The sequence below is a fragment of the Durio zibethinus genome, chromosome 19 (genome assembly GCF_047325235.1).
Source record: "Durio zibethinus cultivar Kanyao isolate XHJ-2024 chromosome 19, ASM4732523v1, whole genome shotgun sequence".
Classification (NCBI taxonomy): Eukaryota; Viridiplantae; Streptophyta; class Magnoliopsida; order Malvales; family Malvaceae; genus Durio; species Durio zibethinus.
Window position 1 is genome coordinate 19336749 of NC_143180.1, and position 16608 is coordinate 19353356.

General features: G+C 29.6%; 1 pseudogene; it reads left to right on the forward strand.

Annotated features, from left to right (window-relative positions):
* The first annotated feature begins 12302 nt into the window (after positions 1–12302).
* LOC111309938 (DNA-directed RNA polymerase V subunit 7 pseudogene) lies at positions 12303–13337 on the forward strand (annotated as a pseudogene).
* The last annotated feature ends 3271 nt before the right edge of the window (positions 13338–16608 follow it).

Sequence of the window (16608 nt, forward strand, 5' to 3'; positions counted from 1 at the left end):
CATTAAAAAATCATTTGTATTTTTTTGATGGTGATATTTGAATTTCCTTCTGTGACGATATCTGAAGTCATTTGTATTTTTTCAGTGCTGATATTCGAGTGTTAAAGTTTGATTTGTATTTTCTCGATGGTGATATTCGAGTTTCCTTCGGTGGTGATATCCAAAGTCATTTGCATCTTCTCGGTGGTGATGGTCAAGTGTTAAGGTTTGATTTGCATTTTTTCGATGGTGACATTCGAGTTTCCTTTGGTAGGGATATTTGAAGCCATTTGTATCTTCTCAGTGGTGATATTTGAGCTTTAAAAAATTATTTATATTTTCTCGATGGTGATATTCGAATTTCCTTCGATGGCGATATCCAAAGTCATTTGTATTTTTTCGATGGTGATATCCGAGTGTTAAAGTTTAATTTGCATTTTCTCGATGGTGATATTCGAGTTTCCTTCAGTGATGATATCCGAAGTCATTTGCATATTCTCGGTGGTGATATCCGAGTGTCAGGGCTTAAATTACATTTTCTCGATGGTGATATTCAATTTCCTTCGATGGCGATATCCGAGTCATTCACATCTTCTCGGTGGTGATATTTGAGTGTTAAAAAATCATTTGCATTTTCTACAAGTGTGATATCCAAAGTCATTAACATCTTCTTAGTAGTGATATATGGGATTAAGTTCCTTTTTGTGATAATATTCGAAGTTATTTTTCAATGGTTCAATTTAAAGTTGTTGAGCCTCTACTTAGAAGAGCTTTTTCAAGATGAATTTTTAAAGTTAATGAGCATCTACTTAGAGAAGCCTTTTCCAAGATGAATTTTAAAGTTGTTGAGCCTCTACTTAGAGGAGCTTTTTCCTAGATGAATTTTTTAAAGTTGTTAAACCTCTTATTAGAGGAGCTTTTTAAATTAAAAAAAAGGGTTTTATGCTTAATGTTTCTTCTTTTCGAATAAAATGATTGTCTTTTTGTCTTTGTCTTATTCCTAATTCTCATAAATAGGCAAAGAGGGGTAGCTGTAGACACTATTTTATTATTTTATTATTTTTCTTTTTTTTCTCTTTTTTTTCTTTTTTTTTTGGTAGCGGCTCTAACAGTCGCCTGCAGCTGTACTATCAACAGCCCTGATAGCCATCGACAATCGTTCTGACAGTCACCGACAATCATTTTGACAGTCGGTGGCCACCTTAATCCTAGGCTACCAAAATCCCAGATTTTCTAATATTTTGGTCTTTTCTTGCTTTATAAATAGAGCACCGAATCCAAAAAAAGGAAAAAGGGGAGACCCTGAAAAAAAAAAGGTTCCAGAATAAAAAAAAATTTTTCTACCAAAAATAAAACCACACAAAAATCACAGTCCTCGCCGATTAGGTAAGAAACTTGTGCCAAACAAGACCTGCAAAAACAAAAAATACATCAGTTTTGATTTATAAAAAAAAAAAGATAGAAACTTCGGGCCTCGATTTGCATTGATCGAGGCTATTTCTGGCAAAAAGAACATTGGATCTGGAAAGAGGGCATCGAGGAGAGCTTTTTAGAGCATTTTGGCATTTTTTAACCACCTGCAATGATCGTCGATAGTGACCCTAACGGTGATCGGTGCGGTGGTCTGAAAGTTGAACGATGTAGAGTTTTGGGGCTCTCCCTGAGGCTCTAAAATTTTTTTTCTAAAGGGGGTTTGGAATGAACTAAAAAAAAATAGTTTTATATAGAAAGCCAAAGCCCAAAACAATGTCATCTTGGGACCCCAGGATCTGCGTGTTGATCCGTAACCCGACCCGAGGTCCACGCCAGCCAACCCATTGACCCGTTCCTTCAACAGCTTCTGACTGGTTCAGTTGAACCAGATCAGACCAAATCGAACCATTGATCAAACCGTCGAACTATTGATTGGACTACAAAATAACCCGAACCGTCGAACTGACGTTGACCGGACCATTGATCGATCCGGTTTAAGTAAAAAATAATTTTGAAATTTTTTATATTTTTTTATATATTATTTTTTATTTTAAATTTTTATTATTAATATTTATACATGTTAAAATATTTAAATTTGCTAGAATAAATTTTTGTTATTTTGTAATAAATAATTAATAATTAATAAAAATAAATAATGAAATATATAGTAAAAATTTGTGATAAATTTTGTTATTTTTAAAATAAACTTTATAATAATAATACAAAAATAATAAAAAATGTAAGAAAAAGAAATTTTTATCTGACTATGAGATTCATAGATACTTTGAGTAGTGATGCCTACGAAATCTCTAGGTGAGAATATTTTTTTTAAATACTACCAGTGTATTGGAGTATTTGTAAAAAGTTTTCAATACAATAAAAATCTTCTTTTTTGTTAATAAATGATAAATAAAAATTAACTAATAAATTAAAAATAAAATAATAATAAAAAAAATTTTATCTGATGACGGGATTCTAAAAGTATTCTAAGTAGAGATGCTTTAAGAAATCCCTAAGTGAGAGGATTTTTTTTTAAATATTACCAGTATATTGGAATATTTATAGAAAATCTTCAATATAATAAAAGTTTCTCTTTTCTTCAATTGAAATAATAAAATTAACAAAAATCAATAAAATTTCTAAAAGAAATAATAAAATGTGTGCATTAACATATTAGCATTTTTTTTCCATTGCATGCACAACATGGTTTTTTACAAAAAAATAAATTCAAATTTCCGATGATGACATTTTAAGGTATTCCGAGAAATGATGCCTAAGAAATCTCTAGGTGAAAAATTTTTTTCTAATGTTATCAACGTATTAGAATATTTTAAGAACTATTTCAATAAAAAGGATCTAATTTTTTTTTCTTGAATAAAAAATGAAACAATAAATAATAAAAGATATAAAAAAATAATAAATGAAAAATCATGGAAATTATTTTTCAAACATCGAAAATAATATTGTTTTTGTCAAAATCAACGGATAACATGTAATTAATTGGTACCGTTTTAAACGAGCATTGTGGGAGTGCTAATTCTTTCCCACATGTAACCGATTCCCAAACCCAGATTGTTACGTAGACCCTAAAATTATCCTTTTAATAAATTTTAATTAATTTTAAGATTTCATTAAAAGGATATGTTTCAATAGGTAGCGAATCGCACCTAGTCAAAAAGGATTGGTGGTGACTCCGTTATTTTTATTTCGCTTTCAAATTCCTCGGGCGGACACAAAACTGTTACAACAATATATTGGAGGATATTTTTTTATTATAAACCAAGTTTATAGAAATTTACTTCTACAAGCAAAATTAAATGAATTCGACTATGAAGCCTCTTCAAAGAATAACAAATAGTCTCCTTGAATACTCCTGAGGTGAGAAAAATTATTAAATTATTACCAACATATTGGAGTAATTTAAGGAAAATTTCCAATATTAAAATTATTTGGTAAATTATAAATATATTTTAAGGCTTGGATAACTTGAAATTAAACGAGTACCATCTTTTAAATGGGCACTGTGAGGGTGCTATAACCTTTTCACACATAACCATACTATCAAACCTAAACTTTGGTTTCATAGACTAGAATATACTATTTAAAAGAACTTAAGTCAATCTTGAGACTCCTCTTTAAATGGGACAGATTCTGTCACGTGGCCAATCGCACCTAAACAAAAAAGATTGGTAGTGACTCTTTTAGTTTATATATAGCGATAGGTCCACAGATCTATACATTATGAAAATACTTATTGATGCATACTCTCATATTGAGATGAAATAAAAGTTTGGAACTTTTATGAAAAGGAAAATTAAGATATAAAATATTTGCTAGATATCTTTCACTGAAGGTGGATTTGGAGGCTTCCTACTTAAACAAAAACAACCACCAAATAGTGAAAAGATAAATAAAATGGCAACTTGATTAAGTGTATATGATATCTTGATAATTGAATGGGACATTCTTTAATAAAAGAATGCAAATTTGCACATGGTGGAGGTGATAAGAATCAAAAAATAAATAAATAAAAATTGCCATCATAGTGTTGTAAGATTTCAATATAATTTTATGAACAAAGTATACAAGCTAAAAAGTTTATTACAACTTATTAAAGTAAAATCATAAAAGGTCTTTAAATATCTTAAAAGGACTAAAATGGCTTGATTTATTCATTAAGTTTATCCAATTGTACTGGAAGAATAATTGTATTAAAATAAATAAAGTGTAGAATAGAATGATTGAAATTTTATATTAATGAGCATAGAGTTGTGGCCACAACCAATACCATCTATTTCTTAAAATGATAAGAGCGAGGCAATAATGTCTAAAGGATATAAATGATATGCAAAATGAAAATTTTGGACATATTAGCCTAAAGTAATTATATTAGAGATTTAATCTCAAATGGGGGTAATTACCATAAAAGAAAATTGAATTCCAAGATATTTGGTTAGTAATACTACAAGTAGAATCGATTTAAACCCTTATTATTAGACACCAATAATGAGAACCCAACTTTAAATTAGTAACCTTTAATTATAAAGTTTAATGGGTAAAAACAAATTATTGTTATGTGTCTATTAAGCACTCGTAAAATCCATTCAAATTTTAGAAACTAGCGTAACCATTGAGTAAGGAAGATGAGTTTTTTATACTCTTAATGAAGTTTATTATTTAAATTTCTAAAGCAACTGAGACATAATAGAAATTCTACCTATAGAAACATAGAAATGGTGTCGCTTCAACAAGACGAATTGAGATCTCTTTTGCAAATGTTTATGAATAGGATAGGCACATAGTCATAATAGTGCTAAAGCGATTATAAATTTCTAACAGAAGAATAAATAAGTATTATGTGTGTTATATCTTTAATTCTAACAGTAGGAGTTGAGGTTTAATTTGTGGACACTATCAGCTTCATTAGATTCTAAGATATATACGCTAATTGAATATTTAAATCGAGAGATATCTTCTTGTATTCATAATAGTTATATGTGTGATTAAGTACCAATATTCCAAACTCGTGGAGGATTATTGATAGTTTAGAATATGATGCATCCCACATTTGATAAAAAGATTTAATTATTGATGAATAAAATTAATTTTTGCATTAATTTTATTTATATTTAAATAATTATATCTAAACAGAAACAATTATCAAATGACAAATTATTATAATTATTTGAATATAAATAAATTATTATTCATAAAGATCATGATTATACAAAAGGTCATAACCATTTGAATAGATGTTTATCCTATTCATTTACTCTTAATTAGAGAGTTTGAGGTTTATTTGTATCTTAGGGGCAGAATTACCTTTAAAAAAATGTTCTTTACACCTCAAAACCAAAATTCTTTTCTATTATTTATACTCTCTTATTTATTTTTTCTAATATATAGTTCCAAGCTGTCCTCTTCCATAGGGGATAGAACCAGAGAGGTTATTACCATACAGATAAAGCCATACCAAGTCATTTAGGTTTCCCAGAGATGTTGGGATAGCACCAGTGAGTTGGTTGTTTGAAAGATCAAGTGTATTAAGTAACTTCATCGTTCCAACTTCTTCAGGTATGGAACCATGGAGCCTATTGTCACGGAGGACAAGTCGGGACAAACTGTGCAAGCCTCCAATTGAAGTAGGTATTGGACCGGTGAGATTGTTTGCAGTAAGGTTAAGTAGAGAAAGTGAACTCAACCTTCCGATTTTAGAAGGAATACTTCCAGAGAAATTATTCAGTGACAAGTCAAGCTGAATGAGCTTGGAAAGGTTGCAAACCTCTTCAGGTATAGAACCACGTAGATGGTTATCATAGAAATAGATGTAGGAAACTGAACTCAAGCTCCCTATTTCTTGTGGAATGAAACCATTGATCTCATTATTTGATAAGGAAATTAACTCAAGACTTTTCAATAAGGAAATTTCGGATGGAATATTACCAGAAAAAGTATTGTATGACAAGTCAAGGTGGGTGAGCTTGGAAAGGTTCCCAATGTGTGAGGGAATGGGACCATACAGTGAGTTGTTACGAAGGTTAAGCAACACCAGGTTAGGGAAGAAAAAAAAGTTAAGACTATGAAGTGTACCTTTCAAGTTCAACATATAATCTGGAAGGTTTAGATTGGTGATGGTTCCAGCCATGTCGCAAGTGATTCCGACCCAGTTACAATGGCTGCCTCCTACCCACAAAGAAGAGAGCAAAGTTTGGGTGTTGTTGGCAAGGCTAGCTTTCCATTTTAGAAGAGTTTCTGTTTCATTTTCAGCAATGGAGGATGAAGAAGCAAAAACGGAGGGAGACTGATGCAGGACGACTATGAGGAAGAACAGGGCTTTGAATGGTATCATGAAAGATGCCATGACTTGGATGGTTCAAAAAGTTTTGTTTATTAATTGTTGTAAACTACATTGGTTAGCATGGTCAGGTATTTATGCAAAATACTAGAGCATTTCAGTCACTGCAAAACATTCACGTCAAGTTGAAAAATGCAATTTCAAAATTTGCGGGTCTTTTACATTTAAATTAATTTTCTTAGAATTTCTTTTATAAAAAATTCCAACATAGAAAAAAAATATAAATATTGATATTTAAATTTCAAATTTATTGTGATTATATAAATTAATTAAATTAAATTAAATTATTTATAGACATTGATTACTGATTTTTTTTATTTTCTTTTATAAAGTAAATAAAAGATTATTTTATTTTGGTTGATTTGCGCTTATTTCTTTGACTTTTATTCATGGACAGGTATTTATATGTGCAAAGGATTTGAAAAGTCACAGAAATTTACACCTCAACATGAAAAGAAATTTACGGCATGCTCGTCTTGTACGTCTGATGGATGTTGAAGTTTAAGAATTTGAAATCCGGAAAGTGGACATTTTCTTTCATATTTATTCTAATCTGTCAATTTTTTACTAGAACTTTCGTTTTGCTTCAATTTGATTTGTAGCTACTCATGACATAGCTCACTGCAAACACTTCATTGGAAAGTTTTAAGTTGACTTTCAATTGTTTGTTATATGTGAAATATTTTAAAGCTTATGCGTGGACTCGGAATTCTAATTCATTCAAAGTTCATATATTTCGTTTCCATGTTCTCAAGTTTGAATTAACCATAATACACTCAAATAGACTTTACCAAGAAATATGGAATCTGAATTTCAGCAATTCCACAGGAACGAAAATCAAATTCATACATATATATTCAACACCAAAAGGAAATAAATATTTTTCTAAATTTAAATACTAATATAATATTTTATGCTATTATTAGATTGCAACCTGTGCAATAAACGAAATAATTTTATCTATTTAATATAAGTATATACTTATAAATAATTTTTTTTTTTCAAATTTACATTCAAATTTTTAAAATTTATAATATATATAAAATTCATATATACTAACTTGTCTTAAAAAATAAATTATTTGAAAGAAAGCAAGAAAAAATGTCATGTCTACCCTTTGAACTATTTTAACTATAGTAATATATATACACATGTAAGACTATGTCAAATGAAAATATATTATGTCTTAAAAAACAAAACATGTATATTATTGAATGATAAATTAAATAATAAAAGAAATATTAATTAACATACTTTCACTTTTACAATCTTAATCAAATTCTTGTACAAAATATGAAAAATATTAGGAGATCTATGACAAAAAATAAATTGAAAAAATATTATTTTTCACAAGAATGAAATTGCAATAGTAATAAAATATAGAAAAAAGTTGCAAATTAAAAATAAAAAACTGTTTAACAAATTGTATTTATAATTTTAAATTTGTAGAAAAGCTATTGAGTGGCAATTAAGATTGAATAGGTAATTTTTAAATTAATTTTTTAAAATTTAAAAAGGATATAATAAGTGATAAATATGAAATCAAATTTTTGTATATATTTAAAATATAAATTTGAAATTAAATTTGCGATGAATATAATCCTTTTTATCATCTTACTATTTTAAAGATTTAATATGAAATTTTGTTTTAATTTTTAATGTCTTACATAAATTTTTGAAGAAAATAATTTTTTATTGATTCAAAAAGGATTGTTGAAAATTTTGAATAAATTTAATCTTGTAAATTTTAAACATGTTGAAAGATTTTTATAATTAAATAATTTCTCAAATAAGTTTATTTGATAAACAACTAAAATTATTTACTATGAAGATAAAATCCATATTTCAAAGTTTTAAATTTAAAAAAAAAAATATCTAGATTGATTTGATTTTCAATTATAATTTGAATAATTTTATTATTTGAGAAATTTAGGATTATCTAATTTGTAATTAAGAAAAAACTGCATACTTTTTTAATAAACTTTCTTATGTATTATTCAAAAAAATTATCCACGTAAGCGTCACAAGCGTCCATGTGATGAATTTTATCATGTGTCTATGTTTGTTGTATTCTAATGTATATATTATATTACATCATATAAGATTGCATGATGAAAATTGCTTATGTGGATGTTTAGGTAGATGGTCTCTTTTAATAACACATAGGATAATTCTTATATTATTTTATTTATTAAATGAATTTTTTGAATAAATTATTTAATTTAATATTTTGAATAATTATTTAACTTCAAAACAAAATTTATCTAAGATTGAAAATTTTGTATAAATTTTAAATTCAAATATATTAAATCATAATTTATCTTTTTTTTTTTTAATTTAATCATAGTTTCAAATATATATACTTAATAAATTTTTATTTTTTGCCAAACTAATTTTATTTAATAAATTATTTAAATTTAATATTTTTAGATAATTATTTAAATTTAAATCAAAATCTATCAAAAGATTGAAAATTTAGCATAAATTTTAAATTCAAATATATTAAATCTTAATTTATCATTTTTTCAATTTAATCATGATTCCAAATATATATAGATTTATTAAAAATGTATGTTAATAAAATTTTATTAAAAATTTTATAAAATGTATTTAGTGCTAATGTAGATTTATTAAAAATGTATGTTAATTGATGCTGAGATATGAGTGTGCATTGTTAACTGCTGCAGGAGCTAAATCAACTATGTGATATTATTGTGGAGCCACTGAGGGATCGAGTCGTGACCAGTCTTCTTCAAGCATAACTGATCTTTTTCTAAATCTGCATCTTCCGCCAAAATTTAAACTGATTCTTAAAGTTTTACTTATTGAAATGGTTTCTTTTTCTAGGAAGGCTTACTTCGAGTTTTATTAGATGGAGGCCAATGACGAGTTTTTTCCCCAAGTGATGCAAAGCTATTGGAAGAAGATTTGGAAATAATAAAGGTGATCACTGGCGGCTTCAATAAAAATTAACAATATTGACAATGATGATGGAGTTAATGATAACATTGAACACGGATTTCTCAGTATTAGAAGTTTGTCTCTCTTTCTCCACTGATTTGAGTACCTCTTTTTGTTTAGACAAACTTAGACCTTGAAAGGTGCTATGAACGAATTGGGCTTACTGCTTCACTTTTGATTTCTGATCAAATTGATTGTCTATTGTGTGCAATTTGATCGATTTATTGTAGCTGTAGGACTCAAGTGAAACTATCTATTCACATGAATGTTGGTGTGTTACTTAGAAGTTCTTTATTTCTGGAGGTGATGGACTTCCTCGAGGAGTCGTTGAAAATCAAGTAGCACGCGTTCGGCTTGTTGCAAAGTGATATGGATTGGAGGTAAGATATGGTTCTTTGACTATTTCTGTTTCAAACCTCTCTTTTGGAAAGGTGAAAGGGTACATTTGCTACCAAAGTTATGGTGAAAAATATTGGAAGGAATGAAAAATTGTCATTAACAGGTAGTTTAATGACAAATAAAAATATTTCTGACCATTGTGCCTATATTATCTCCTGTTTAAGTGTTTGAATTTTTTAACATACATTGCACTATGCCAAAATCTAATCTTTTAACAAAGGATAATCTTTTGGGCATTATGCAAACAAATATTTTTCTACGTTTATACCGCAGGAAGACGTGATATTAATTTTTTTCAACCATAATCGTTTGCAGACTCGAGAATTGGTTGAGGACTTGAGATCTTCAAGTGGCAAACTAAGTGCTGATAACCAGACTTTGCTGGGAATATTATGCCACAGGCCAGATTCAGAGGCATCCCATTTTGTCAAGAAGCAGTATAAGATACCCAAATCTTCTGCATAGGCTGACACTTGCATCTGAGTAGTTGACTCAAAATCGGCTAGTTATGGCATTTTTAAATTAGTTTGTTCTCTTCTTTGTTTGTTTAAATAATTCACATTTGATGTCTATTTGAGAGGGAAACCATACCCTGAATGCTCCATGGCCAAGTAGAAGTGTTTTGAGCCAAACCTATTTGCGATGAGGTATAAAAGCTTGGTCTATTTGGCAAGCAGCGAGGACGCTCAATGACCCTCCAATGCCGCCGCGTTTGCTAAGAGTTTATGGACTTAATATTGAGTACGTAGGGAAAGTTGACTTGTGGTTTTTATCAGTGTCGGAAGAAAGCTTCTTCAAGAGATTCTTTTATCCTCCCCAGAATTTGGCAAGTTCAATGTTTCTAAGCTAGAATGGTATTCAGCTGTGGGATGGTCTAAAAGGTTGTGGTCTGGAGGGGATGTTAACCTTAAACTATATTTTGCTTATTTGTACTTGTTTCTCCTATGAAATTTCTGACATTCAACTTTCTTTTGTTTCTTTCCTTTTGAAATAATAAGTGTTTGACTCAAATATATTCATTTTTCTTCCTTATATTTGGTGTATAAATTCATATACGACAAATCCATTTGATACAAGAAGAAAAATAAAGAGGCATAGCAATATGATAGTATTGTAGGATGTAGTCCAGTTGAATCCTTATGCATTGTCAGGCTTAACTGGAAAGCTCGAAGAAAATTCATAGTTTAAAATTTGACTCAAATTTAATTGAATTTTATTGTTCATGTTAAAATATGGTATGTAATTTAATTGTATCACTCGAGTTTAACTTAGTAAACTTCATTAGGTTAGGTGAAATTATAAATTAATCATTATTTTTGTTATTTATTTATATATGCATTAAATATATTAAAATATGAATCTTATTAAGCTTTTGAATCTCTTTACTGAAATATTAAATTACTCAAATTAAATTGATCCACTATTCAAATAATTCAAATTTGAGTTTGATTTGACAATAAATAAATCAAAAATCAAATACTACAGCTTAATTTGTTTATATTCTTATAACATTGTTTTTAAATCATAATTCAAGAGACCTGTACACGTGTTTGAGAGAAAGAAAAAGAAAAGGATTGACATACCAAATCAAAATCAATTTTGTTGGATTCAATTTTAACTCTATTTATATTTTTTAAAATTTGCAATGTAACTTAGTTTATATTCAATTTATTTTTGAAATTTGCTTTGTCTTATTTAAATCACGACACAATAATAATAATAAAAGAAATTTCGTTTTTTTTTTTGGGACATTATGAAAATACAAATTATTTTAATTATCTTATTCATGTATACTATTTTTTTTTTTACTTGGGCAATTAAATTGTTAAAAAGGAATTTATTTAAAAATTATAAAAATTCAAAACGCATATTTTTCTTATCAAAATAAAGAAAGAAAAAATCGAAAAGAATATTTTCTTTTAAAAAAAAAGGCTAAAAGCCAAATGCCAAACGTTTTTTAATTGAAAATAAGCTCGAAAAGTGTTTAAGTAACCTATTCCTGGAAAATATGTTTTGGACCATCGATCTGAACCTTTTTAAAGTTACAACCGTTTATTTGCTAGTAAGTTCATTCCTTCCTCGGTCTCAATTTGCTCTCAAAATCATCCATTCAGGTAAAAAGCCATTTTTCCTTTTATTCTAAATTTACTGTTTTGTCAATGATTCTGATGCTTTACTTTGTTGTTTTCCTGGTTTTGTTTGGTTTAAAATATAGTACTGATTTTTACGTTTACAAAGCTTTGATTCGTAATGGGTTTTGCTTGTAAGGGTCTTTATGGCATATTTGGTCGTTTTTTTTAGAAGGGAAATTTGATTACTAATGATGGGCTTTCTTCATTGTTTTTGAACATTTTCTTTGATCAAATTTCTTGGAAATTAAGATTATCTTGACATGGAATTTTGGTTTTGTTTTTGGTTCTGTCTTGCTTGAATCTCATGGCCTAGTAATTGTTTGAGTTACAATGATTAGTGAGTGAAACTTTTGTTCTAGTAATTTTGGTTGGTTTAAACTAGTATTCATTTGTAGTTTAAAAGATATGATTTTCAATAGGATTTTGTTTGACCGGCTTGTATTGAATAAGATCATAGAAAAGTTTTGACTGTTCTGGAAGGAAATGCCACAGTTATCCTTTGGCACTATCTGTTTATTATTACTTTATTTTGATTCTGGGTTTGCTGCTACGCAATGCTGATCATGTGAAATGGGCATTGCAGGGTTATATTTCATTACAATCTGGTAAATTTTCAAAAGTTAAAAACTAATCTTTTTCAATCTTTTCTGTTTGGATTGTTGAAATTTGGCTTTAACATACTTGATATTGGGATAGGACTAAATCAATTTTTGAGTTCTTCAAGATTAATATACTGTTTCTTTTTACTCCAAGAACATTCATTTCATTACGAATTTACCTTTTTTTTTTTTACATTTCCATGTTGACTGCAGTTGCAGAATGTTTCTCAAGGTGCAGTTGCCATGGAATGTCATAATTCCTGCTGTCAGCTTGAATGCCAAAGGCTTGATGCTCCAAAAGGCTATAGTGGTCCGCCTCTTGGATGAATTTGCTCGGAAGAAGGCCACCAAGGATCTTGGATATTTCATGGCTGCAACAACTCTGGAGAGCATTGGAGAGGGCAGAGTTAGACAGAACACTGGGGATGTGCTTTTCCCTGTTGTCTTCAGTGGAGTCACCTTCAAGATGTTAAAAGGAGAGATTTTGGAAGTACTAAAACATGGAGTTTTCTTGAAGTGTGGACCAATCCAAAACATCGATCTGTCTCAGTTAAAAATGCCCGACTACCATTATGTTCCTGGAGAGAACGCTATCTTCATGAATGACAAGCACTTGAAGATTGAGAAGGTGTTGCCATCCGATTTATTGTGATCGGAACAAAGTGGATGGAAGCAGAGAGGGAATTTCAGGCATTGGTAAGTTTGGAAGGTGACTACTTAGAACCAGTTTCCTGAATATAATTTTTGTTTCATCTTTGTATGATTCGGATGTACTTGTTACTGCTTTCTTAGGAAGTAGTTGACAGTAAGAGTGTTGGATGTTGAACTGGATTGGACAAAGATGTTGAATTCTAGGGCTTACTTATGATGTTAGCTTTGTATAACTTGATTCGGTTAAGTCGGTTTTGGATTTTTAAGTTTATTAAAACTGAGTTGAATCGACCAACTGAACAATTGCTCAACCCTAGTGGAGTCTAGCTTTCCATTTCAGAAGGGTTTATGTTTCAATGGATGGAGTAGAGTAGATTGCAGCAACGCAAGGATGAGAAAGAAGAAAAGTAGGGACATAGAAAAGATGATACCATTATTAAATGGGTCGAAAAAGCTCTGTTACACAAAATTACCTTTGGCTTGCACACACAGCTACATATATAAGCTGTGAATATAAAGTAGCGAAGGTAAATATATTTATTTATTTAGAATCAAAATCAAATTGGTTTCACAGTTCTACATTTGTTATAGAGAAGAATTAGTGGAAGTACTTGCTATGCTTTAGTTAATTGTTTATAGAATCCATTTTATTTCTCATGTTTTGGTACTTCTTCTTCTAAGATCATTCTTTGTTTCTCAATCTATAGACACCGATTTTGTCCGGCTCTACTATTTTCATTTCAGTATAATATTAATAATTTTAATAATAATATTAATAATAATAATTTTTTAAAAAATAATTATTAATTATATAAAAATAATAAAATAATAAAACAAAAAATAAAAAAAGAGAAAAACAGAAAGTAGGGTGGCTGGCGCTGCTGCCGCCCCCGACCAGCCACCTTACAGCCCTCTGACCAGCCCCCTGTTCAGCCCACCTATAGCCACCTAGATCCCCTTTTGAATTCCTTAAAAACTCCCAACTTCTTTCCCTTCAAGCTCTTTCTGGGACCCCCTCTCAAAAGCTCTCTCGGACGCCCAGGAGCCTATTCACTTCACCCCTACCAGAAATCACCAAGCTCAGACGAGCTACCCCCCCTCAAAGCACTTTCAACAACCCCAAACACCCACACCAACCTCGAAAACAGAAATGCAAAAACAGAAACAAAAAAAACAAAAACAAACAGTCATCCCCGTAGAGAGGAACCTCAAGGCCAAGCTCCATGCAAGAACAAAAAAAAATCAGATCAGCCATTGTTTTACAAAAAAAAAAGGAAAACAACAAACTCAAAAAAATTCAAACCCCGATCTACGTCGATCGGGGCTTGTTCTCCCAAAAAGGACCTCGGATCTGAACTCAGGAGGTCGAGAGGAGCATCACGGTGAATTTTGGTAATTTTTCGATCATCGACGATCATCGGCGACGACCATCGCTGGCGACCCAGGTGGCGGCCGGTGCGACGGTCTGGCAACCGGTCGGCAAGAGCCCGGAGCTCTCCCCCAAAGCTCTTTCTCTCTCTCTCTCTTTTTTTTTTTTGAAACAGAAAATAATGAACCAAAAAAAAATCTTTAGTTATATATAGGAAAGCAAAACTCAAAACGACGTCATTTAGGAAAAGACCAAAACGTCGTCGTTTTAACCAAGGAGGATCCGCGCGTGGACTCGGATCCAACCTAAGATCCGAGCAAACCGACCCACCAACCCGTTTCAGCCAACCTTGAACCGATCCAGACGAACCATCAGTGAACCGGTCTGAACCGATCTGAACCACTAGACTGCCCGAACCGCTGACTGAACCGCAGAACCGGTCAAACCGATCTAGACCAGCGTTGACCGGTCCGGTTTAGATAAAAAAAAATTTTTTTTTGAATTTTCTAAAATTTTTTTTAATATTATTATTTTTGTTATTTTGAGTTTGTTTTATCTATTCTTGAATGATAAATTTCTAAATTTGTTAGAATAAATGTTTAATTGTTTTAATAATAATAAAATTAAAAACAAGTAATAATTAAAAATATATATTAAAAATGCTCAAAAATATAATTATTATTATTATTATTTTCCTTGCCTAGATGTTGGAGGGAATAAAAAAATATTTTTTTAAAAAATAATTTCGCCTAAATGTTGAGGAATTATTATTAATAAATTTCATAAAAAATAAATATAAGTAATTTTTTTAATTAATTCTTAAAAATCATTAAAATCGAACTTACTTCAAAAATCTGCCTAGATGTTAGGGATTTTTAAAATGTTCGTATTTTCTTAAAACGAAACCTTAAACACTAATTTTTAATTTTCAAAATCCTAGGTCTCTAAAACCCCTAAAATCCTAAATCCTAAAATCCAAAATCCTAAAAATCCTAAGGACACGTGTGAAAATTCTATTTGAAGCAATTTGTTCTTAAATGCTGCCTAGATGATGTGGTATTTAGAAAATTTTACTTCGTTAAGTCTTTTCACACGATTTTTTAATTCGCATTAATAATAAAATTAATAAATAAAAAGTATAACAGTAAATTGGGATCTTAAATATAAACAGTTGCACCTAAGCTCTACCTAGATGTTGGAGAGTTGGGGTGGCCTCATTATACTTAAGAATCCAACTTTTAAATTGCATATCATCTTACATGACATTCATTAGCATACATACGTTAGCATCTTATCATCGATAATTGTCTGTATTATTCTCTCTTTAATTTACTGTTTGATGATAAAATACTTTATAATAAAAAAGAATAATATTTAAAAAAAATTTTTGTGATATTATAAAAGAAAATAAAACTAAATAATTCTTTGTACTCTGCCTAGATGTTGGAGAGTCATTAACAATTATTTTCTATAAAGATTGTTATTTCATTTTAAGGATTATTGTGTTAAATCTTAAGTGAAAAGAGTTATTTTAAATTCTGCCTAGATGTTGGAGAATTTTAAGATAATTCTTTAACTTAAAGATTTTCTCAATATTTCTAAATAAAAATTTTAGCAAAATTTTATTTTTCCAAATTAAGGGAATTATTGTTAAATTTCAAATTAAAACCATTTTTATCCAACACCAAAAATAGTGCGTAATTAAATGGTACCAATTTATGGGCGTTGTGGGGGGTGCTAATCCTTCCCCACACGTAACCGACTCCCGGACCCAATCTGATTTTTCGTAGATCGAAATCTATCTTTTTGATAAACTTTAAACCCATTTTTATAGTTTTATTAAAAGGATAAACTTTTGGGTGGCCAATCACACCCTAACAAAGATTAGGGGCGACTCCCTCATTTATTTTGATTTTAAAACTCTTTTACGTCTGGTGGTCCCAAAACCGTTATGACAACTTGGTGACTCCACTGGGGAGTTGTTTGAGAGTCAGGCCAAAATTTTAATTATGAGCTATTGACAATGGTTGAATTTAATTGATTTTATTTGATATTTAATTTAATTTCTTTATTTTATTTTTTGAAAACATTTATGTTAATAAATAAAATAAATTATGGGTTAGTTATTACTTCATTTTGATTTTGTTTTTAGTTATGATTTATTCATGTTATTTTGATTAATACATTACT